Raw genomic sequence first — 26,815 nt, 5'->3', positions numbered from 1 at the left:
GGGGACAAAATAAATAACAGAGCAATCAAAGCTTCACAAAGCAGAATATGGCAATACGCTGGTGCTAAGGGTGACCTAACGCAGTACTAGATGATACCGACGAAGGGGGAAACATCCGAGAAAGTACCCCTGGTGGTCGGCGTTTTTGGACAGACGGACCGAAGGGGGATGGTTGCATGTTCGCTATGCTAGAGACATGTGGCGGACGAACGGAACACATATTCGGATTCATCTCGTCGTTCTGAGAAACTTTCATGTACAAATTATTTTCATCCGAATTATGGATTAGTTTATATGATTTTCTAAAGTTTAATGTTTTTTAGGATTTATTATTAATTCAAATTAAAAATAGAATAAAGTTTTGTTACTTCGCGCTATTCTAGCCATAGTGTATGATAGTGGGGCTAGTGGGGATGGTTTGACATAGTCAAAGATTGACTGGTCAATATATGAACAGTGTATGTGGGTCCAAATTTTCATTGACTTTAGTTTAACAAAATGTTAATTAACCGAGGTGGTTTCACACGTCATTTTCTATGCACTAAGTAAACAACAATTTCATCCTAAGCTAAACTAACCTAAGTAAGCAAGGGCCGGCCTCACATCCAGTGGATGTGCCACGGCTGTGGTGCCATGGCCAGTACGCATGGGGCAGAAATCACATATTTGAGCTAAGGACGAAATCAAATCACAAACTGACCTGGTCACGAAAAAATTTCACTCTGCTGACCCTTTGGTGTGGCGCCCGACAGCTGGGCACCGCACCCTACTGTGCAGCGCCCTTCCTTTAGGCGTCGCACCTCCTGCCACCGTGGCAGCCCTGGTCCAGTTGCGGCCCCACAGACAGCACTGCAGCGCCTAAGCCTTAGGTGCCACACATGTAATGTGCAGCGCCTAACTCTTGGGCGCTGCACAGTCTGTGTTCCACTTGGGCTGGCCCCACCCTCTCTCCCCTCCCACCCCCACCCCACACACCCCCACCGCACCCAAACCCTTAGGCTTGCGGCCCTCCTCTCTTCCCCTCTCCCCCTCTCAAATCCTTCTCAAATCTTGCAAATCCGGAGTATTTGACCGTGGATTTCGAAGCCAACCCCTCCCTTAAGGTAATCTCCTCCGATCCCCTCGTTTTCATCCATAGGAATTGTCACATTTTCTCAAATCTTGCTAGTTTGGGTGAAACCATAGTTTTGACTTGGATTTGCAAATTTGTGTTGAATGATGTTATGTTTCTTTGCTAAGTAGGGTTGGTTAAGCTTCCATAGTATGCTAGGGTTAGGGTTATGTGTGTTTGATGTTGGTGTTAGGGTTATGCTATGGTTATGGTTGTTATGTGGGGGTTAGGGTTATTAATTCATATATATGTTAGGGCATATGTGTGCAAATATTTTTCTTAAGTATTTACTTGATATATGTGTGTTTTTGATTATTGTAGGGATGGGGAGAACATGTGTTTATGTTCATCATGTGGATAGAGAGGCCTTTTTGAAAGGCAATGTTGACACGGACCCGGATGAGCTTGACATGGTGTTTGAGAGTAGTCCTAGCTATGCGGAGCTTTTGGAACAAGTGAGGAAAGATTTGAATTGGATGGACCCAAGTGACGTTGTTGAGTTCGAGGGAAGGCATAATGTTGGTTTTGGAATGCACATCCGTTGGAAGACAATGCATGTGAACTCCGAGCAACGTTGGGTTGCATACAAGGAGACGGTTGCCGAATCTCTAGACAAGGCTCTTGAGTTATTCGCCTCCAAGAAGGTTGAGTCTACTTTGAATTTAGACTTGAACCGGAACCCCTCCTCGTTGGTTGCTAGCACTGGCCCACCCATGAACCAAGATCAAATGAGTGAACCTCAATTCACGCAACATGATTGACCAACATTGAGCCCGACTCCAAACAACCAAAATGAAGGTTTTGAAGAGGAGAATGATGAGTACGAGGAGGATGACAACGAAGTTGACCACCATGACAACAATGTGGGTGATCTCGACCAATATCATGTGCAAGAGACAATGGACCAATCCATCCCTTTTTCCCGTGCATATGCATCGGACTCGGATGACGATGGTCCCGATGAAGAAGTTGATGAGGAGGGGTTCACGCTGAAGGAGGCCGAAGCATTCAAGAAGCTATTCGGGCGGGATCACAAGACACCATTATTCAAGGATCTTAGTCTCGCGGATGAAGCCGTTGTGGATGGTGGCAAATGCATATCTCTTGGAGCTAGGCCAAGTTCTCACCATGATTTGGAAGACGGCAAGAACGGGATATATCCCGGTTGTGAGTTTCAATCCTTCTTAGAATTGAAGATGTGGCTCGACAACTACTCAGTTACACATTATCGTCCACATAAAGTGGCCAACTCGGATGTTAATGTGCGTTACACGGTAAAATGTGAAGTGCCAACATGTTCATGGATTGTGCGTGCAAGGCCATGGAAAGGAGGTCCCACTTGGCGCATAGTGAGTTGTCTACCAACTCACATGTGCCGACACAAGAATGCGGATGGCAAGCTTGTGTACCAACAACACAGACAACTCACGTCCGAGTTCATTGCTTACAGGCTGTCCAACCAAATATCCACACTTCCAATAATGAGCATCAAGAGTGTCATTGACCTTGTGAAAGCCATCTTTCATTACAAGGTGAAGTACGACAAGGCATGGAAGGCGAAGCAAGCCGCATTCAAGATGTTGTATGGCAATTGGGAGGAAGCATACAACCGACTCCCTAGGTTTTTGTTAGCTATGGCCGCCACAAACCCAGGCATGGTTCACGTGGTTGAGCCTCATGGGCACCAAACTTTGATTCATAACGGGAGGACCGTCCGAGTATTTGGCCGTGCATTTTGGGCCTTTGAGCAATGTGTGAGGGCTTTTGAGCATTGTCGGCCCGTCATCGCCATTGATGGCACATTCTTGACCGGACAATACAAGGGCACTTTATTGGTTGCAATAGCAAGTGATGCCAATAACCGGGTGTTGCCTTTGGCTTTCGCTTTGGTTGAGGTGGAGAACAATGATAACTGGGAGTGGTTCTTGCGTCAACTGAGAACAAGGGTATTACCGGCTGAAAGGGAAATTTGTGTCATATCGGATCGCCATGCTAGAATTCTAAATGCGGTGGTGGTTGACATTCCCGGACATAGAAAGTTGCATCATCGATGGTGCATGAGGCACTTTTGTGCAAACTTCTATAGGGCATGTGGTATCAAGGAGTTGGCCGATGATCTTCAGGATTGTTGTCTCGCTTTCACCAACAAGCGGTTTTCCACATTGTTCAATGCATTGCTCAGACACAAGAAACTTGACCCCGGTGTCAGGAGTTTCTCAATAAGAACATTGCGGAAAGGAATATGTGGGCACGTGCTTTCGATGAAGATGGCCGGAGGTACGGTCAAATGACAAGCAATATGGTAGAATGCTTCAATAAGGTGCTCAAGGGTGTACGTGCATTACCCGTGACGACAATAGTTCAATACACATTTGACAAGATGAATGAATACTTTTTAATGTACTCAATGGAGACTGATAAGCAGATTGCTGGTGAGAACAAGGATAAGCACAAGTACAATTTCCCACCAAAGGTTGAAGAATGGTTGGAATTTCAATCACGAAAGGCAGACTCCGAAGAAGCTGTACTATATGACGACAACGAGTGGAAGTATGAGGTGAAAGAGCCCGGAGGAACCACAAACGATGGCCGCCAACACGGAGGTCGGGCTTTCAAGGTCTCCCTAACACGGTGTGATTGCAGCTGCATGAGGCCGTCTTTGCTTCATCTCCCATGCTCGCACTTGTTAAATGCATCCCGGGTTAGGAATGTGGACGTCAATCACCCTCTTACCATGAGGGAGTCCGAGTTCTCAATCATGACGGTAAAGAATACATGGACTCCACGGTTCCAGCCATACTTGGACCAATCATAATGGCCGGAGTATCATGGAGTTCAACTATGGCCGGACCCAGAATTGAAGGTCGTTAGATGGGGAAGACGTAAGACAAAGCGTCTTAGAGGTGACATGGACGGATGGGGCTGTGGTGGCGGTGGAGAATATGGCACCGGCCAATTCCAAGAGCCTCGTGAGGAATCCCGTTGTGGGTGCTGCAGTAATGGGGGACACAACACAAGAACTTGTCCCAAACCAAGAAAGAGATCAAAGAAAAATGGTTCAAGCACAAGCCAAGCAAATGATAGCCAACCATGTGAACCAAGGGGTAGCCAACCAAGTCAAACAAGTGGTGGAGTGCCAAACCACTCAAATCAAACAAGCCAATGAGGAACTAGGCAACAAAGAGGGAGTCAACTTGGTCTTAGAAGAGGCCGTGGTGGTGGTAGAGGCCGTGGTGATGGTCTTGGCCGTGGTGATGGTTTTGGCCGTGGTGGTGGTAGAGGTCATGGTGATGGTCTTGGTGGTGGTGATGGTCTTGGCCGTGGTGGTTGTAGTGGTCGTGGTGATGGTCTTGGCCGTGGTGCTGGTAGAGGCCGTGGTGGTGGTGGTGGTGGTGGTAGAGGCCGTGGTGGTGGCGGTCGAGGCCGTGGCGGTGGTGGTGTAGGCCGTGGTGCTGGTGGAGGCCGTGGTGGTGATCTTGGCCTTGGCGGCGGCCGTAGTGGAGGAATATTCTCTTGGCTCAATGGACCATTGCCATATGTGACTTACTATGATCTTGTTCTTTTGGCTCAATGCTTGTGTTGTCATTTTGTATTGTGTGACTAACTATTATATTGCCATTTTCATAGGTATGGAAACAATGAAGGGGGTGGAGGACACGAAGGGGGAAGGTGAGATCCCTTGGTGGTGGGAGGAGGGAGAAGAATAAGAAGAAGAAGAGAGGAAGAAGAAGAAACTACATGGACCCTGATTTGGACAAGTATATGTGCTATATGTGTATGACTATGTAAGGGGACTAATATTTCTGTGTATAACTATGTGAGATCCCTATGTGTGTATGACTATGTGATTTGGACAAGTATATGTGCTATGTGTGTATGACTATGTGATTTGGACTACTATTTCTGTGTTTTGGACTACTACATATAATTTGGATATGATTATGTGGCATCTTTATGAATCACAAAACAAAAAAACCAGTAGGTATTTGAAAACGGCAGTTAGTGCAGCGCCCAAGGCCTAGGCGCTGCACTGTGGAAAACCAACTGGAATAATTCTGTTGCTCTCTGGACCGGCATGTCCAGGTGGGCAGCGCCTATGGACGAGGCGCCACACTACACAGTGTGGCGCCTTGGCCATAGGCGCTGCCCACCTGGACATGCCGGTCCAGAGAGCAACAGGAGCGTTCCAGTAGGTTTTGCACCCCAAAATTTGCTAAGTCCGTGTGCAACGCCTACGGGCAAGGCGCCACACTATATAGTGCAACGCCTATTCCTTGGGCGCTACACAGTAGTGTGCAGCGCCTTGCCCTTGGACGCTGCACACTGACTTAGCAAATTTTGGGGTGGAAAAGCTACTGGAACGCTCCTGGTGTTCTCTGGACTGGCATGTCCAGGTGTGCAGCGCCTAAGGGTAAGGCGCTGCAGTATAGTGTGGCGCCTTTCCCTTAGGCGCTACACATCTGGACATTTATTAGGCTGCACCAACTCCCTCCCACCCATCCCCACTCTACACAAACCCGAAGCTCAGTGCCTCCCCTCTGCCCTTCTCTCTCCCCCTCTCAAATCCTTCTCAGATCCGGAGTATTTGACCGTGGATTTCGAAGCCAACCCCTCCCTTAAGGTAATCTCCTCCGATCCCCTCGTTTTCATCCATAGGAATTGTCACATTTGCTCAAATCTTGCTAGCTTGGGGGAAACCCTAGTTTTTGATAGGATTTGGAAATTTGTGTTTCTTTGCTAATTTGGTATGGTTAGGCTTTCATAGTATGCTAGGGTTAGGGTTATGTGTGTTTGATGTTGCTGTTAGGGTTATGTTGGTGTTAGGGTTGTGGTTATTGTTAAGTGGGGTTAGGGTTGACCAATAATTCTCGGTTTTGTAGGCATGGCTTCATCCAGTTCCCTGACAAGGCCACCGTGTGCTAACCAAGAAGACATGCCGAACAAGTGGGAGTACGCATCTTTGGACAAGGTGAAGGAGAAAGATGTCAACATCCCGCCATGTTGGTGTGGAGATGTTTGCAAGGTGAAGGTGTCCACCGACCGAAAGAAAGCATGGACGGAAGGGCGGAGATATTTTGTATGCCCGAACTATGCTTATGATCGTGCACTTCCAACTAACACCTATGACCAACCACCGGTAAGCTCGAGAAGTAAAATGTTACTCTCAAATGTGTGTCAACACTAACAACAATTTTTTATGCAGTCACCGCCTCCTCTATGCAAGTACTTCACGTGGATAGATCTTGAAGTGCCAGAAGATGTGAAAAAGGACCAATACGCAGATTGTCTTAGGCGGCAACGGCGGTTCGAAGAATCATTTCGAAGAGGCTTGGAGGAAGAGCGTCGTCAGAAGGAGAGGATGGAGCGGAAGAAACGAGAGGAGGAGAGGGCACGCCAAGCGAAACTTGCTCGTGAGGAGGAGAGGGCAAGAAAGCTTGCAAAGGCTCGCGAGGCGCAAGAGGAGGACTCGGCACGTGACAAGAATGGGAAATGGCCTCGATCTACTCAGTAGGGACTTCGCTTCGGTGCACCCGTTGTCAACTATCTTCTAATGAATGTGTCGTGAAGTTGTGAGGGCATGTGAGATGTTGGTGAACTATCTTCTAGGGCAAGCTGCCATTTGTCATTTGTAATGAATGTGTCGTGAACCATGTCGTAGTAATGTTTGAATTGTCTTAAGTTATGAACTCGTCGGCATAAAATTTGTGTTTGTTCAAATTGTTGTGATGCTGCAGTCATTGTAAGTATTATGGATGTGATGCAAGCCAACTGTTGCTCTTTGGATAGCCATGGAAGTAGTACATCGCCTAAGGGCAGGGCGCTGGAATGTACAGTGCAACGCCTAATAGTTGGGCGCCAGACAGTACAGTGCAGCGCCTAACCGTTGGGCGCTGCAGTGCTGCTATAAGCAAAACTGCAGAAACAGATGCCATTTTGGCCTCCTGCAGCAGCACTCACATAACTAGAACATCAATAAAAGTACTGTAAACTGCACATACTAAACAAAGAGAACTAATAACTTGAACATCATATCATTTAAGACAATTCAACATTACTTCAAGTTCGCAAACACAAATACCACACTAGTAACCTCACAAGTTCATCAACCTAATTAAACATAACCTCACAAGTTCATCAACCTAATTAAACGGCTACAAGTAACATGAACAAGCACTAATGCCTTCCGCGCGTGTTCCTGGTGCCACGCTTGCAGGCAATCTTCTTCCTCCTAGAAGCATGAGCCTCCTCTTCGTGCACTTCCTCCTCCGCCTCCGTCTCCGCCTCCGCCTCCGCCTCCTCCTCCGCCTCATCATCCAAGCTAGCCATCCACGAGGTCCCTACGACCACCTTTGGGTTGCCTCTGTTGTCATAGTCATTGGGCGTGTACCGGCGTCTGGGCTGCCTAGGCTTGAACACATATGCGGACCGAGCTTGAGCGTCCGCCAAAGTCATGTCATCATCAAGCTCATGGCCCTATCACACAACGAAACAATATGGTGAAGGCCAGTGTCGTAATCAAGTGAGAATCACATCTAAAGGATTAGTCATACCTCTTGGGTGATCCCACCCTCATCATCCATATAAGCATATGAGGAACTCACATCGTCCCCCTCATGGTGAGATGCGGGGTCTGATGGTGTACCAGACCTAGAGGCAGATGGTTCATCATATTCAGGATCACGACAACCGAGAAGGTTCGATAACCGCCTTAAGTTCTTGGCCTGACGCTGTAACATGAACAAGTGTGTAAGATATCAAACTTCGCAACATATACTGGCTCTCATAGTGAATGCAATATGTACCTTGAGGAATGCTCGTAGTGAACCATCATCATTGTCGGTTCCAACCGGTGTCTTCTCCAGAATAGACTGGCTCTCATCAGCTGCTTTCTTGATCTCGGTGCGCTGCGGATGAGAAAGAATGAATGCGTTAGCCATTCAAACATGTGTAATACGGTCAACGAGAAAGTAAAGAGGGGAACACTTTACCACATAGTTAATCACCAGAACAGCAGGGACTCCTTGCCCTTGCCTGACATCTCTATTGTACTTCCCCTTTGCTAGATCCTCAAAGTTTATGGGTTCTTCAAGAATATCCTCATTATATGCCGGCGGGCATATCTCAACTCGAGTAGTTCCAATAAACCATCGTACGTAGTTATCAAAAGCAAGTGGGTTGTGCTCACGAAGCGGGCGCGTGCAGTGCTACGAGCTTGCCCCAGACAAAGCTGGAAGCGGGTAACATACGCAGAATGTTGCTTGTCCTAGTTCTTTATCTTCCGCTGCCTTCTCCTGTCCAACCTGCGTGGTATAAAACCAAACATTAGCACAATCAAAAGGAGTCCCGATGATTAGACAATACGCAGACATGCTCTCTTACCTATGAAGTGCTTTGTCCGTGTCCACCCAATCCGGTGGGTGAGGCTGGAAAAGACCAAACTGACGATACACGCGATGCGGCAAATGAAACTCAACCGCCCAGTTGCATATCAGTGGGCGCCGCATAAGCCAGAGATCCTTATCCCACAAGCACATCGGGTTGAGGCGGAACTCCGCGGTGTACCCCAAGCTCTCACCCGCGCCATATGGCTGCCATTCCACCTATGAAACAGGGCAACAATGCAAATTTGATGACTATTTTTCAAGCAAGCATGAGAAAGGACTAAAGTAATGACCTCCTTACCTGCTCAGGCGTAATCGTGTCCAACTCGGCAATGTACTTCTGGTACATGAGATTGACATCGTTCGTCATCTCGGAAACGATATCCCACTTGTAAGCCCACGTGGGGCGCCGTAATTCGTCATGTTCATCTGCATACCAAGGATCAAACCTGACGCTCTTCGGGCGTCCAACAGGCAGACGCTCCCAGCTCCGTATAGAAAGTAGAAGCAGATTACCACCAATGCCTGCACTAGGTGTGATCCTGCAACACGCATCGTCCAGTTACATATGAAAGAAAAACAATGTTAACTTGACAGCAAGCTTGCATTGCTAATGAAGAAATGAGTTGATCATAAAACGGACCAACTACCTGTCGGTACAAGTAGGCAAGAGTCGCTGAACCCCAGCTCCATTTGCTATCGAAGACGGTCAACACCTTCAGCCACATCCATGGAGCGTTCTTGCCAGTGGAGTCAGGAAACAAAGTCCTTGACACAATGTAACACATATACACACGAGCATGTGTCTGGATCACATCATCAGTGGCATCCGGAGGGCACGTCGCAAAGTTATTTTGAATCCACGTGAAAGCAGCTCCGGCTGCTTTCCTTTCCCTCTTCTTCTTCTCTTCTCCCTCCTCTACATCATCCTCAGCCTCGGTAGGAGCCATACCGATAAGAGCAATCATCTGCTCGCACCACCCATCAGAATCGGTTCTCATACAGAGAGGCCTCCCGTCGATAGCAAGACCGGTGATCAACGAGACATCCTCGAGCGTCACGGTCATCTCCTCGGTCCGAAGATGGAAACTGTGGGTCTCCGGCCTCCACCGATCAACAAGAGTGGACATCAGTGGAGCGTTCAGATTCGGCGTGGACCGGCTGACCAACAGAATCCACGGGAGTAGTCCTGCCTGTTTGATGTACGGTGTGTACCGCTCATCGTAAGGCATGGCAGGACCAGAGACCCCGTGATACCGAATCTTCAGAGGTTCAAGCTTCTGCAAAAAACAAGTAATGGCAAATATTAGGGCATGTAAATTTCAACTAAAGGCAAATTTGCAAAATATTTAGATTACTCATTATTACCTTATCCTTCTCGCGCATCATGTAGGCCTGGTGTTGTACGTCGTAGACATCGTCCAGAAGCCAAACCATCCTTACAATTTCAAACAATAAACATATAAGAGTTCATCTTCATCTCAAATATCGGTATACACTAAACATATAACATGTGTTCAACTACAAGAATCTCAACATCTCCTTCTCACACAATGAATATGTCATATGTGTTCAAATAAACTAAACATCTAATATTTCAAATAAACTCAACATCTAATATTTGAAATAAACTCAACATCTAATATATATCTAAACAAACTTCTCATATATGTCTACAAAAATCAACATCTCATAGTTATCTATAAAAATAGGCATCTCATATATATCTAAAAAAACTAAACAATCTAGGGTTTCACTAACAAGAATCATATATTGTGAACTAATAAATAACACTGCGGTACTACCAATATGAATACACATCCTAAATCGAGCAAACCAAACAAATCAAGGGTTCCATCAAATCTTGGACAAATCTCTAAAATGGCAACAAATTTACGAAGCAAAAGAAAGAGAACGGAAGAGTTTACCTAGTAGGATGGATTGGGGATCGAATCCACGGATCAAATCTTCAAATCTGAGAGGGATGTGGGGGGATTAGATGGGGGCGCTGCCGCTGCTCTCTGTCCAGAGAGCGGAGAGATGAAGAACTGCCTGGTCGGGCTGGGGCGGCCGCGCTTAAGTCACTGTGCAGCGCCACGTCAAAGTGTGGCGCCTAGCCCTTAGGCGCTGCACAGGTGCGTGTGGGGCCGCAACTGAACCAGGGCTGCCACGGTGGCAGGAGGTGCGACGCTTAAAGGAAGGGCGCTGCACAGTAGGGTGCGGCGCCCAGCTATCGGGCGCCACAACAAAGGGTCAGCAGAGTGAAATGTTTTCATGACCAGGTTAGTTTGTGATTTGATTTGGGTCTCATGACAAGCCACGACGGCCATTGCAATCAGTAGCAGCAGCAAAAAGACAGCAAGGCAGTGGGCAGTGGCTAGCATGAGCAACAGTAGTACAGAGTAGCAGACCCGATGCACCAGCAAGCAACAAGCAGCAGCACTAGCACAACAACATTGGTGACAAGGAGCAACAGCAGGTAGCGAGCAGTGGCAGCCGAGCAGCGTCAACAATAGTAGCGCCGCAACAGCATGTGACCAACATCGGCAACTCAAGGATAGGACGTAGCAGGGCGAGCTCGGGGTATAGGCGCGCAGCGGCTGCGACGAGCGCGGGCAGGGGCGGCGCGAGCAGTAGTAGTGGGAGCACGCGGCAAGATCAGCAGTAGACGCAGCGGGCGTAGGCGTGCGCGGGCACGCACGGCGTGTGGCGACAACATGAGCAGCGCGAGCAATACGCACACACGTACGTACGCATACACGCAAACTCGGATGAGCTCCGGACGATAAACGGCGACCAAATCGAGGTGGTGGAAGGGCGAATCCGGAGGAGAAGCTCACCAAGGAGCCGGGGACGTGGTCGGGGAGGCTGGAGACGGTCGGGGTCGAGCGAATCGACGATGGTGGCCAGCGGTGCAGGATGTCGTAGACGAGATCGATGGCGGCGATTCGATGCGCCGCCGCTCGATTGGACGCTCTGAATGGACGAGGTCGACGGTGGCGATCCTCCTGGACCCGTCGGTGTGCCGAACGGTCGCCGGTGGCCTCGGGCTTGCCGATGGCGCGGCGACGTCCAGCCCGGCCGTTGAAACAGGGAGAGGGAGAGGGGTGAGCGAGAGGGGAGGTGAGGGGGGTTAGGGTTTTCGACGAGGGGAATGGACTTATAGGCGAGGGGAGGCACCAGAGGGCCACCGGATGGCCGCCACGGCGATGGTCATGGCCGTGGCGGTCATCTGCCGTGCACACGACTCCCCCGGTGAACAGGGAGGGGCGCAGGGGTAGGCTAAGCCGGCCTGGCCAGTTGGGCCAGTGGCCCGGGGGCGTTGTCTGGCATTTTCCCCTTTTGATTCTTTTCCCTTTCCTTTTTCTTTTTGATTTTCTTTTAATGGTTTATTTTAGTTTCATTATATTTTAGTTTTATAAAATATAAATACAACTCCTAAATTAATGTTATAACTTAGTCCATTGCCACAAAAAGATTGACACATAACTAAAATAGTTTGCAATATTATAATTTTTAAAAGGCATTTAATTAACTGTTATAGCTGTTGTTTTAATTATTTTAGAGCCTTTAATTACTTTATAGAGATGTGCATCCTCCACCATAATTACCCATGATTTATTTGACACATTTAGAACTTTTAGTTTTAATGTTTGAAAATTTTGTTGTTTGCATTTATTTTAAATTTGAATTTGAATCATTTTTAACAATCACGAGATTGACAACAGTAACAGTGGTGACGTGGCATCATTAGCAGGGGATTACTGTAGCTTAATTATCCGGGCATCACAATTCTCCTCCACTACAAGAAATCTCATCCCAAGATTTAAGAGGAGTAAAGGGGGAAGGTTCTGGTTACAAAATTCTATCAAGTCTTCTTGGTCTTGGTTGTTCTTCTCGATGAGGCCGATCCATCACGTTGATGTCTTCATTACTCTGCTTTAGGTCATCGTGATGAAGTCGTCATCCTGTCTTCGGGAATTTCATCGTACTTACGAATAGGAAAGGCGCAGCTCGACAACGACAGAATGCTATAAGGGGTAATCATCGGGGGGTTATCCCACGAATAAACACATGAGTATCTCTCGAGTTGAACGAATAAAACACGTAGAGAGCAAAGTAATAAGGTACTATAAGAAGTTTCAAACAAACAGACAATCATTTGATGTACAAAACAATGTGTGAAAGGGGTCCAGAGCAACAATAATAAGTATTGCGTCTGATACCAGAATAAATCACTAGGAAGGTGGCTCATGAATTACACGCAAAGCCAAGTGTGAGGAATAACCTTGGGACATGGATGTATAGGAGAGTCAGGTTTCGATCCTATGGAACTGTGGGTTATGGGCCCATCATGTGGGTTAAAGGTAGGAAGGGTGCTGATATCTTGCACGGTCATGATACCAAAGCATGTCAGAAAATAGTCTATCGGTTATGTCAGCAACAACGTCGGTACCAAGGGCGAGGGACGAAGAGAACCATTTTCCTGCCCGTTGAACGAGGCGGACCAATAGGCAAAGTACTCGTCCATCGGTGGCTACCGGAATCTCATCGGCATTAGTAACAGGGTCTTGCCGACACAATTGTACATTGAGGTGTTTACATAAGCAGGAGAATATTACCTACTACATCATATAGATCACAAGAAAGGTTAAACCAAACAATGGAAAGGAAAATATGACTATCAGATTAAACAGAATAATGGAAGGAAAATGTGTTCAAACACATATTTTAGGGGTATATCCTTCCCAAGGACAAGCAAAGCATGATATCTATGCCATGATATAAAGTAGAAAACCATTTAGGTAACGGAAGATGAATTTCATGATGTTACCCATACAACGGTGCTTACATAATTGATAAATAAAAATTAGTATTGCGCTCCAAATGCTCTCGTTGATGATCGGAGTACCACAGACATGCTTAGAGATAGCATTGACATGGTCATCGGGTAAAGATCAGGCTATGGATACACAAGGGGTCCATCAGAAACAAATTATAGAATAAGTCTTACAATTTCCTCATGGAAGAATGGATAACCTTGCCAAAAAGAAGCTATATCAATAGATCCTCTGGCCAAGTGTGCTAGGCATGACATCACCTTACCGAGTCATATAAAGACAAATGTTATAACTCTTGAAAATACGTTCCAACCATCATATCTGACTGAGCATTAGATGTGATTGGTGTTAGGATACCTCAAACTCAGGATGCTGGAGAAAAAAAGGTGCAACACAAATTGATGAGAATACGTTAAAAGATTCTCGGGAAATGAACTATGGAAGCAAGTTCTGAATCATGAGTTCATCATTAAACCAAGGAGAGGATAAGGAGGTGGTTGATGAACTCAACGACAATTCATCGAGGTTTCCAAAAGATGGATTTCCACAGTTATGTGAACAAGGAGATAACATTTGTTCAAATGATATAATGTTGTATGATCGAGGAAATCATACACAATTAAAAAATAGTTGAAAGGTGCACCTGACATATGGGATTAGGTAGCATGATCAATGTTAGAATGGTGATTCGTTATCCAATAGTCTAAGAATGAACTATCAACCATTAACTCCGAAGCAATAGGGTTGCTAGGAGCACAAAATCAAAGTAGCATCGTTCACTTGTTGGTATGCCGGTTAGAATCAACATGGGGACCAAGAAAGAATGGTGATGGTAAGAAGTATCACTATACCAAGAATTTTTAAGAGGTGGAGCAATCCTCACGATCTTCTTGACCTAAAAGATGGTAATACTCCAAGGTAAAGAAGAACAAATGTTGGATAGCAAAGAACTCAAGATTCAATCCAAAACATGAACACGTTTAAGGATGTTGTCGATGACAACACAAATCATCGAGGGGCAAAGATGGCATTTCTCAACATTAATTTGATCGATATCCTTAAAGAGCTCAGAATGTTAATAATGATCATGACACATTTGTCGAGAGGTTTCACAAAGATATAATCGCTCATCGACGACATCAAGCAAAAGGAAGGATGGAGCGAGAAGTTATTGGAACCTCGGGTACGACACAAACTCTAAATCAAGCTTGATGTTCAAGACGAAATGATATGACGAGGAATATCGGCGTAATATCAGCTCATCATCGAAAAATGTGCTCCGGGAAGGACCAGGTAGTACAGTTAAAATTAGGACAATAATTGTGTGGCAAATAAGGCTAGGAAAGACGTAATCGGTTACAAACTCATAAGCAAAGAAGATTACTAAGAATTGTTGAGTCACAGAGCATACGCCATTCAGTTATGGATGTCCTTGGGTGTCCAACAACTCAGAACCCAAGGAAAATCGGAATCAGTGAATTACCATAGTTGATGAAGAGCTCATAAGAAGTTGTATAGTTTCATGATATTATCGAGATACCATAGGGTATACTCGAAGGTAGAGCAGAATAGAAGTTGGACAAGTGTATTGATCCGCAGAAGACAAGTGCTTTAACTTGTCCGAGAATTGGGATCAAAGAAGAACATTATGGTCAGAACCATAGCTTCAAGTTATCCAATTTAATGACACCAAAAGAATTATGCAAATGATTAAATATTTTGCAAGAAGCTTCCATGATAAGTTCCACATCGGGTGCATGGGCATGAACACAAAGTTCAAGGTCAACTCCCACTTCTTTAATGCATAACTTTTCATTCACTTCTTTCTTCGAAAAATTTGTAGAGTTGAAAATTTATCCGGCAAAACGCCAGTAGATATAACCCGCATAATCTTCGGGTTCACACTGATTATGGATGGCATAGGTTCAATCCATCGGGGCATCTTATGAACACATACCACAAACTCCAAGGGTAAATAATGCAACCTCAAAGGTAGAGCATGGTTGACAAAAGCAGAGGATACAAATAGTCAAAGACATTATTTATCATGGGAATAACTCACAAGGATTTTGAATGTGAAGGATACTATCGGATAATAACCCAGCAACGGGCCTGGCGGTCCACAACGAAGCTGATATGAGTATCGGTACTCAATCAGAGGAAGAAAGAATGCAAAGGCATCGGATTATAGAACATCTGAATAAGTCAATGCTTAGATAACAAAGGAATTATGATTTCCAAAATGAAGGATCAGAAGCAGACGCTCTGAACAAGGATAGGTAAGTTGAATAGACCTAGATGGACAGTTAGTCAAGGACTGATTTGCAGAGAAACAACTCATGTCCATGGTGACGTCTGAGCTGAAAGGACGAATTCTAGGATCTGATTGAGATCGCGAGAATTCACAACTTATTGACTCAATGGACTCAAAATGATCATGACAAAGTATGCCAATAAGATTACTATACTTATGGGATTAAACATAATGCAAGCAAGCAAGAATGGGAAGAGTAATAAGCTAATGAGGATTTTCTGAAGATCAAATAGTTATTCGAAGTCCTTGGTGTAATACATGATCAACTAAGAATGAAAAAAAATCCTCGATCAGTGTGAGGAATTATTCGTAGGGATACTCATGTTGCAAAGAACTTCAAGGCAGTAGGAACAAAGTATTCTCAGAACAATAGAGGGAATTCCGGGTTATCTTGTAATAACAAGATAAACTAGGAATAAAAGTAAGAACGGCAGGTGCATGTATTTATCCATTTGGATATTTTGGTGGTAGGGAATTGCAAAAGCGGCAGGCAAAAGTCTCAAGAAAACATCGGCGAGTATCTTCGTCATCTTCTGGTGCACCAAGCAATCGTCTGGAGTGAGGGGCTCTCCGGAGGAAGTAATTACGAGAACCTAGAGTTAGAGTTAACAAAATCATATAACCCAAATAGAAGAGAGATTAGAGTCCCAGATTACAAACGAGGAATAAAAGATCCTAATACCACCCAAATGGCGACGTGGGCCCGTAAGACACACAACCATGTTAGTAAAAGTTTTGTAGTGACTAGACTCGACTTCGACCAAAGAGTGTGGAGGGGGGATTCCTACAGGCAGCCGGCTCTGATACAAACTTGTGACGCCCCCGATTCAATCATACACTAATCATACATACAAACATGTACGATAAAGATCAGGAACTCACGGGAAGATATCACAACACAACTATAAAAGTAAAATAAGCCATACAAGCATCATATTACAAGCCAGGGGCCTCGAGGGCTCAAATGCAAGTGCTCGAACAGAAACGAGTCAGCGAAAGAAACAATATTTGAGTACAGACTTAAGTTAAACAAGGTTCCATAAGATGGCTAGCACAAACTAGGATACAGATCGAAAAAGGCGCAGGCCTCCTGTCTAGGATCCTCCTAAACTACTCCTGGTCATCAGCGGCCTGCACGTAGTAGTAGGCACCCTCGGTGTAGTAGGGATCATCGTCAACGGTGGTGTCTGGCTCCTGGGCCCCAACATCTGGTTGCAACGTCCGAGAAGAATGGAAAGGGGGAAAAGAGGGAGCAAATCAACCGTGAGTACTCATCCAAAGTACTTGCAAGCAAGGATCTACACTACATATGCATGGGTATCTGTGTAAAGGGGCAATATCGGTGGACTAAACTACAGAATGCCAGTATAAGAGGGGGATAGCAAGTCCTGTCAAAGACTACGCTTCTAGGAGCCTCCATCTTGCAGCGTGTAGAAGAGGGTAGATGGTAAGTTCACCAAGTATCATCGTATAGCATAATCCTACCCGGCGATCCTCCCCTCGCCGCCTTGTGGGAAAGTGATCACCGGGTTGTCTTTGGAACTTGTCTGGGTGTGTTTTATTAAGTATCCGGTTCTAGTTGTCATAAGGCCGAGGTACAACTTCGGGTCGTCTTTTTATTGAGGGACACGACTATTCAAATAGATAAACTTCCCTGCAGGGGTGCATCACATTTCCCAACACACTCGATCCCTCTGGCCGGACACACTTTCCCGGGTCATGCCTGGCCTGAGAAGATCAACACGTCGCAGCCCTACCTAGGCACAACAGAGAGGTCAGCACGTCGGTCTAAATCCTAAGCATGCAGGGGTCTGGGCCCATCGCCCATTGCACACCTGCATGTTGCGAACGCGACCGGTAAGCAGACCTAGCAACCTCCATTACAAAGGAAGTTGCATTACACGATCCGACCCGGCGCGCGCTGCTTAGGGCATGTACAATGGTGCTATCTTAAGAGTGCCACATAGATAAATAATGAGGTGGAGGAGAGAGAACTCTTAAAAAAAGACTTGTCTTCTCTTATTTAAGACAAGACAAGAGATGATCTCTTAGCACAATATGTGTCACCATGTTTGTAGGAATGTCTAGTTATTGAAGATAAGGCTAAGAGATGACCCATTGTAGCCATATTTTTTGTCATCTCTAAATTACATGCAAAAATTAAGATAAGACTATCTTATCAACCATTGTACATGCCCTTAGTCGCTGATGTCAAGAAGGCTTCGGCTAATACCACGACGTCGAGTGCCCATAACTGTTCCCGCGTAGTTGGTTAGTGCGTATAGGCCAGTGGCCAGACTCAGATCAAATACCAAGATCTTGCTAAGCGTGTTATTTTGAAGTAACCACAGACGCCGACCAGGGCCAGGCCCACCTGTCTCCTAGGTGGTCACAACCTGCCCTGTCGCTTTGCCACAAAGTAGCACTCGAGGGCCATCAAGAACCCAGGTCCACCACTACCTGGATGGAACCACATGTCCTTTCAGCCCCCATATCCGAATCACTTGCGGGTACTCTACGAGCCGACCCGACTTTAGTCACCATCTGTATAGTATGTAAGTATGTATATATATACCCGTGATCACCTCCCGAGTGATCACGAACCGATATTATAGCATGGCAGACGGACAAGAATGTAGGTCCACTGGTGCTAAACTATCATCCTATACTAAGCATTTAGGATTGTAGGTAAGGTATCAACAGTTGTAGCAACAATGTCAGGCTATGTAGTAGAACAGGATTAACCAAAAACAGTAACATGCTACACTACTCTAATTCAAGCATACAGAAAAGGAATAGGTGATATCGGGTGATCAAGGGTGGGGGGAGGCTTGCCTGGTTGCTCTGGCATGAAGGAGGGGTTGTAGTCGATCACGGGGGTACCAGCAGCAGTCTCAAGGTCTACCGGAAAGAAGTAACGGAGGGGGAACACAATAAATAACAGAGCAATCAAAGCATCACAAAGCATAACATGGCAATATGCGGTGCTAGGGGTGACCTAATGCAGTACTAGGTGATACCGGTGAATGGGGAAAATATCCAAGAAAGTATTCCTTGTGTTCGGCGTTTTCGGACCGACGGACTGAAGGGGGATGGTTGCACGTTCGCTATGCTAGGGACGTGTGGTGGACGAACAGAACACGTATTCAGATACGTCTCGTCCTTCTAAGCAACTTTCATGTACAAAGTACTTCCATCCGAATTACGAATTAGTTTATATGATTTTCTAATGTTTAATGTTTTTCTAGATTTATTATTAATTCGAATTAAAAATAGAATATAGTTTTGGTACTTAGCGCTATTCTAGCCACAGTGTATGACAGTGGGGCCAGTGGGGATGGTTTGACCCAGTCAAAGATTGACTGGTGGACCTCGATATATTAACCGAGGTGGTTCCACACGTCATTACTAAGTAAACAACAATTTCATCCCAAGCTAAACTAACCTAACTAAGCAAGGGCCAGCCTCACATCCAGTGGATGTGCCACGGCTGTGGTGCCATGGCCAGTACACATGGCCGCACAAGCCACTACGGCCATTGCCATCAGTAGCAGCTGCAAAAACACAAGAAGGAAGTGGCTAGCATGAGCAGCAGTAGTACAGAGTAGCAGACCCGATGCACCAGCAAGCAACAAGCAGCAGCACTAGCGCAGCAGCATTGGCGACAAGGAGCAATAGCAGGTAGCGAGCAGTGGCAGCTGAGCAGCGGCAACAACAATAGCACCGCAACAGCATGCGGGCAGCATCAGCAACTCAAGGAGAGGACGTAGGAGGGCAAGCGTGGGGTACATGCATGTAGCAGCTGCGGTGAGCGTGGGCAGGGGCGGCACGAGCAGTAGCAGTGGGAGCAGATGGCAAGAGCAGCAGTAGAAGCAGGCGGCGTGGCGAGCACGGGCGTAGGCGTGCGCGGGCGCGCACAGCGTGCAGTGGCAACATGAGCAGCGTGAGCAATACTGATGTCTACTACGCAACCTTCTTCTTGTAGATGTTGTTGGGCCTCCAAGTGCAGAGGTTTGTAGGACAATAGCAAATTTCCAACAAGTGGATGACCTAAGGTTTATCAATCTGTGGGAGGCGTAGGATGAAGATGTCTCTCTCAAATAACCCTGCAACCAAATAACAAAGAGTCTCTTGTGTCCCCAACACACCCAATACAATGGCAAATTGTATAGGTGCACTAGTTCGGCGAAGAGATGGTGATACAAGTGCAATATGGATGATAGATATAGGTTTTTGTAATCTGAAAATATAAAAACAGCAAGGTAACTAATGATAAAAGTGAGCACAACTGGTAATGCAATGCTTCGAAACAACGCCTAGGGTTCATACTTTCACCAGTGCAAGTTCTCTCAACAATAATAACACAATTGGATCATATAACTATCCCTCAACAAGCAACAAAGAGTCGCTTCAAAGTCACTAATAGCAGAGAACAAACGAAGAGATTATTGTAGGGTACGAAACCACCTCAAAGTTATCCTTTCTGATTGATCTATTCAAGAGTACATAGTAAAATAACACGAAGCTAGTCTTTCCGTTCGATCTATCATAGAGTTCGTACTAGAATAACACCTTAAGACACAAATCAACCAAAACCCTAATGTCACCTAGATACTCCAATGTCACCTCAAGTATCTATGGGTATGATTATACGATATGCATCACACAATCTCAGATTCATCTATTCAACCAACACAAAGAACTTCATAGAGTGCCCCAAAGTTTCTACCGGAGAGTCAAGACGAAAACGTGTGCCAGCCCCTATGCATAAGTTCACAAGGTCACTGAACCCGCAAGTTTATCACCAAAACATACATCAAGTAGATCATGCGAATATGCCATTGTCACCACAGATAAGCACATGCAAGACATACATCAACTGTTCTCAAATCCTTAAAGACTCAATCCGATAAGATAACTTCAAAGGGAAAACTCAATCCATTACAAGAGAGTAGAGGGGGAGAAACATCATAAGATCCACCTATAGTAGCAAAGCTCGCAGTACATCAAGATCATGCCAAATCAAGAACACGAGAGAGAGAGAGAGAAATCAAACACATAGCTACTGGTACATACCCTCAGCCCCAAGGGTGAACTACTCCTCCTCGTCATGGAGAGCGCCTGGATGATGAAGATGGCCACCGGTGAGGGATCCCCCCTCTAGCAGGGTGCCAGAACAGGGTTCCAATTGGTTTTTGGTGGCTACAGAGGCTTGCGGCGGCGGAACTCCCGATCTATTGTGATCTTCGATGTTTTTAGGGTATATGGATATATATAGGTGAAAGAAGTCGGTCAGGGGAGCCACGAGGGGCCCACGAGGGTGTGGGGCGCGCCCAGGGGGTAGGGCGCGCCTCCCTGCCTCATGGCCACCTCGAACCTCCCCTGACGTCTACTCCAAGTCTCCTGGATTGCTTCCGTTACAAAAATAACTCTCCCAAAGGTTTCATTCCGTTTGGACTACGTTTGATATTCCTTTTCTACAAAACACTGAAATAGGCAAGAAAAACAACAATTTGGGCTGGGCCTCCGGTTAATAGGTTGGTCCCAAAAATGATATAAAAGTGTTTAGTAAAGCCCATAAACATCCAAAACAGGTAATATAATAGCATGGAACAATCAAAAATTATAGATACGTTGGAGACGTATCAAGCATCCCCAAGCTTAATTCCTGCTCGTCCTTGAGTAGGTAAATGATAAAAACAGAATTTTTGATGTGGAATGCTACCTAGCATAATTCTCAATGTAATTTTCTTTATTGTGGCATGAATGTTCAGATCCAAAAGATTCAAGACAAAAGTTCATATTGACATGAAAACAATAATACTTCAAGCATACTAACAAAGCAATCATGTCTTCTCAAAATAACATGGCTAAAGAAAGCTATCCCTACAAAATCATATAGTCTGGCTATGCTCTATCTTCATCACACAAAGTATTTAATCATGCACAACCCCGATGACAAGCCAAGCAATTGTTTCATACTTTAGTATTCTCAAACTTTTTCAACTTTCACACAATACATGAGCATGTGCCAGGGACATAGCACTATATGTGGAATAGAATGGTGGTTGTGGAGAAGAAGAAAAAGAGGAGAAGATAGTCTCACATCAACTAGGTGTATCAATGGGCTATGGAGATGCCCGTTAATGGATATCAATGTGAGTGAGTAGGGATTGCATGCAACGGAAGCACTAGAGCTATAAGTGTATGAAAGCTCAACAAAAGAAACTAAGTGTGTGTGCATCCAACTTGCTTGCTCGCGAAGACCTAGGGCATTTTGAGGAAGCCCATCATTGGAATATACAAGCCAAGTTCTATAATGAAAAATTCCCACTAGTATATGAAAGTGACAACATAGGAGACTCTCTATCATGAAGATCATGGTGCTACTTTGAAGCACAAGTGTGGAAAAAGATAGTAACATTCTCCTGTTGGGGAACGTAGTAATTTCAAAAAAAAATCCTACACACACGCAAGATCATGGTGATGCATAGCAACAACAGGGGAGAGTGTGTCCACGTACCCTCGTAGACCGAAAGCGAAAGCGTTAGCACAACGCGGTTGATGTAGTCGTACGTCTTCACAATCCGACCGATTAAGTACCAAACGCACGGTACCTCCGAGTTCAGCACACGTTCATCTCGATGATGTCCCTCAAACTCCGATCTAGCCGAGATTTGAGGGAGAGTTCTGTCAGCACGACGGCGTGGTGACGATGATGATGTTGTACCGACGCACGGCTTCGCCTAAGCACCGCTACAATATTATCGAGGTGGATTATGGTGGAGGGGGGCACTGCACACGGCTAAGAGATCTCAAGATCAATTGTTGTGTCTAGAGGTGCCCTCCTGCCCCGTTATATAAAGGAGCAAGGGGGGAGGTGGCCGTCCAAGGAGGAGGGCGCGCCAAGGAGGAGTCCTACTCCCACCGGGAGTAGGACTCCCTCCTTTCCTTGTCCAAGTAGGAGAGGGGAAGGAAGGGGAGACAGGAGAGGAAGGAAAGGGGGGTGTCGGTGTCAAAACCGGCGGATCTTGGGTAGGGGGTCCCGATCTGTGCATCTAGGCCGATGGTAACAGGAAGCAAGGGACACAATGTTTACCCAGGTTCGGGCCCTCTCGATGGAGGTAAAATCCTACTTCCTGCTTGATTAATATTGACGATATGAGTAGTACAAGAGTAGATCTACCACGAGATCGTAGAGGCTAAACCCTAAGAGCTATCCTATGATGGTATGATCGTAATTGTGATCGGCCTTCTAAGGACCAACCTCTCCGGTTTATATAGACATCGGAGAGGGCAAGGGTTTACATGGAGTCGGTTACAAGGAACAAAACACAATATCTGGATCGCCAAGCTTGTCTTCCACGCAAAGGAGAGTCCCATCCGGACACGGGCCAAAGTCTTGAGTCTTGTATCTTCATGCTTCAATAGTCTGGACGATGTATATAGTCCGGCTGTCCGGATACCCCCTAATCCAGGACTCCCTCAGTAGCCCCTGAACCAGGCTTCAATGATGATGAGTCCGGCGTGCAGTCTTGTCTTCGGCATTGCAGGGCGGGTTCCTTCTCCGAATACTCCAAAGTAATTATCGAACACTTAGACCGTGTCCGGATCCGCCAGATGATCTTCACATACCATTGTAGGGAACATAGCATAAATCTGATCCGCTGGCAATCTTTGTACGTCATGCCCTTGCATCGTGGCCTGGTCCAACGCGAACCGGCGTCTCTTGCCCCACCTTGACTCGCGTTGCGAGGTAGTTTTATTGGCACGTCCTGCCAAAGCAGAGATCGTGTTCCTCTTATTACGGGATTTTCCATTAATATGGGCGTACATGACCCCACGACGACCGTTGGTATAACTCCGTGTGTTTTTAGATAAGCCTCAAGTGGTCATGCTAAGGACTCTTGATATTCACCCCCTTTATAAAGGGGTCGAGGCCTGTGCCTCTTTTCCACCTCCCTCGCGCCTTCTCGCACCTCGAGTTCTAACACCCGAGACCTAAGCCCAAACACCCCAGATCCTCCAATATGTCCGGATCCAACCCTCAAGACCGGTGGGTGGCCTCCTCGATCCAAGAGGAGGACATTGCGAGGCTTAGGGAGGTCGGATACCTGACTGCCGACATCCAGCATAGGCTTCTTGCTCCAGGGCAGGTCATCCCTACACCAGAGCCCAATGAGAGTGTCGTGTTTGTTCCTCACTTCCTCCGCGGCTTGGGCCTCACCCTTGATCCCTTTGTGAGGGGGCTCATGTTCTATTACGGGTTGGATTTTCATGATCTCGCTCCAGACGCTATCCTCCATATCTCGTCATTCATCATCGTATGCGAGGCCTTTCTCCATGTCACTCCACACTTCGGCTTATGGCTCAAGACCTTTAATGTGAAGCCGAAGATGATCGAGGGGCGACATGTGGAGTGCGGAGGTGCTATAATAAGCAGGATCACCGATGCCCCATGGCCAGAGGGTTGTTTCCCAGAAGTATCTGACGTATGGTAGCGAAGGTGGTTTTATGCCACAACTCCCAGAGGCACAAAGTGGGTAGCTTCCCCCTAGTTCCGCTCGGGCTCTCCGTCACAACTAGCGTCTTGGACCGATGTAGGACGGAATTGGGGGCCCACTGGCGATGAACCAGTACTGCAGAATCGCATCTGGGAGCTTCTTGAGAGGGACATTAATCTTGTCAGCATAATTCAAGTGATGTTAATCCGACGGATGTTGTCGTGCCAACGCCAACCTCTCCGGATGTGGGAGTTCAATCCAGAGGGTCCGCGGACTGTTAAGCACTTCTTCGGCTTGAAGCTCGAAGGGATGTGCAAATTATTCTTCGGACCAAAAGTAGAGTGTCTGGACACCATCGAGGATGCGGGCCTAAGCTGCAATCGTCTAGATACCCAAGTAAGGAGCCTTGATACCGGACACCTTGTTTTGTATTTGTCATAATTGATTATTCTGAAAATCATCCGTGGCCAGGAATGGCTCAGCAAGGCGGAGAGAATCAGGTGTCCGGCGCCACATCCCGAAGGCTCGCCTGGTCCCACCATGGCCAAGATGCTTGACCGGGTACTCATCAGAATGCCCTCACGGAAAGACAAGGGGAAGAACGAAGAAACCGAACTCCACACGCTACGCATCTGAACCGGGGGAATTGTTACCTCCCCTAAGGAGGATAGTCGGGAAGGGGAGGCTAAGGCCTCCTCCCCGCGCGGGAAGAAGAGGGCTGCCTCCGAAGACTTGGAGACGGAGATGCCCAAACCAGGGAAAAAGGTATCCCCAGGGGCCCCTGCCCGGACGGGTACCCTCACCGCATCATGCCCACCAACGGGCCAGCCCTCCATCGAGCTGTAAGTTGATCGTTAATTCGAAGGTACTGTGTTTCTCCTAGATCAATAACCAGGATTCGTCTTTTGCAGTCCGGCTAGCAGCTCTTCTCAACAGAGTTCGTCTTTGGGGGATCTTCCTCCGGAGATGATGGAGAGCGAGACCCCACCCACCTCTCCAACTAATGAAACAGGCGACACCGAGGTGTCGTCATGGTGGAGTCTGGATCTGCCGAAGCCGAAAGCCAATGCGTCAGCCGCCCTGAGCCCGGAGCGTTCGGCTCCCACGAGGGGCGATGGGAAGGGTCCGGCACAGTTCAATGTCCGGCCAGACGTACTGACAGGCTTACTGGAGCGAGCTGCTCTCTCGGAGGAGCACCGCTCATTAAGGAGAGGGGTGCTCGAGAAGATTTCATCCGCTACAAGTGGTTTGAATGAAGCATTTACAAGCCTGCTCAGAAGCTTTGAGGTATGTAGTGAAGAATACACTATTTTTTGGCTGGGAGGCATGCGCTAGGTGTGCTCCATATAGAGAGTAGCCCCTGAGATTCTGGTTGCCCTCCCTAGGCGGCAAACGGGGGATCATAAACCAATGATTGCACTATAAATACGTGCAGGTACCTGTGGGTCCGGCCGCCGACCAGTCCGTTGAAGTTGCCGAACTAATGAGGCAGATTGGATCGATTGATGCCGATATCACGCTGGTGAACGAGCGGCTGGACAAATCACAAGGTATGTGCTCTGCCTTCCTTCATATAGGAAAATATGAAGGTGGCATGATATTAATGTAATATGTTTGGACTGCAGATGGTGTTGCTGCCGTGGAAGCCCTAAGGGCGGAACTTGCCCAGGCCAAGGAACAAGCTCGGGTTAGCAATGCGGCTGCCCTAAAGGCGGCTGAGGAATTGAGAGCCGAACAGGCTGCTCATCGCCGAAGCGAGGAAAAGATAGCCGAAATGGCTGTGGAGTTAAAAAATGCCGCTGACCGGTATGAGCTCCTTAAAAAGGAGCGTAAGGATAGTTCAGCCGGTCTGAAAAAGGCATTTAATGCCACCAAGGAAATATGGACTGAGCTCAGGGGTGCACGGGAGGAGCTTCAACAGGCCGGTAAAATCGCAGCTGGGGGCTCCTACTTGCTGCGAACGAAGTTTTTCGATCCGAAGTACGCTCCCCTGGATGGACGCTGGAGTCCTGCGGACACGTATGCTGATTTTGCGAAGAGTACAATTGACGTTGCCAAGTTCTTCGAGGATCAGGGTGATAAGGAAGTGGAGAAGCTTTTCTGGTCGCAATTCAATGCTCCCACTCGCCCGCTGCCGTTAAGTGACAAGATGGCTGTTGTAGCGGAGCTTCACAGGCTGTCCGGGCTTGCAATGCGGTCTATAATAGACCATCTTTGGTCGAAGGGGCCTAAGCCGGACAGTTACTTTGGTTTGGTGCAACAATTCCTTGGGGTCGTGCCTCGGATCGACGCCATGAGAAGGTCGGCGTGCATAGAGGGTGCGTGAATGGCCCTTGCCCGCGTTAAAGCCTATTGGACGGATATGGAGGCCACCATTATAGCGACCTAGGATCCGGTGGGGGCCAATATCTGGCCGAGCACTACTTGGCGCAGGTCACAGAAGGTGCCCTCCTAATAGAGGCGAAGTGCGCGAAGAATGTCTTATTCGAGTAATGAATCGAATCATTGTAAAAACAATGTTTATTTTGATTATGAGGCTATATTTATACTGTTTGCCTGAAAATATGATTGTGTCCCCTGTGCGGCCGTTTATATATATATATATATATATATATATATATATATATATATATATATATATATATATATATATATATATATAT

This window comes from Triticum dicoccoides, chromosome 4B (genome assembly GCF_002162155.2).
Source record: "Triticum dicoccoides isolate Atlit2015 ecotype Zavitan chromosome 4B, WEW_v2.0, whole genome shotgun sequence".
NCBI lineage: Eukaryota > Viridiplantae > Streptophyta > Magnoliopsida > Poales > Poaceae > Triticum > Triticum dicoccoides.
Note: the sequence above shows the minus strand (reverse complement) of the source record.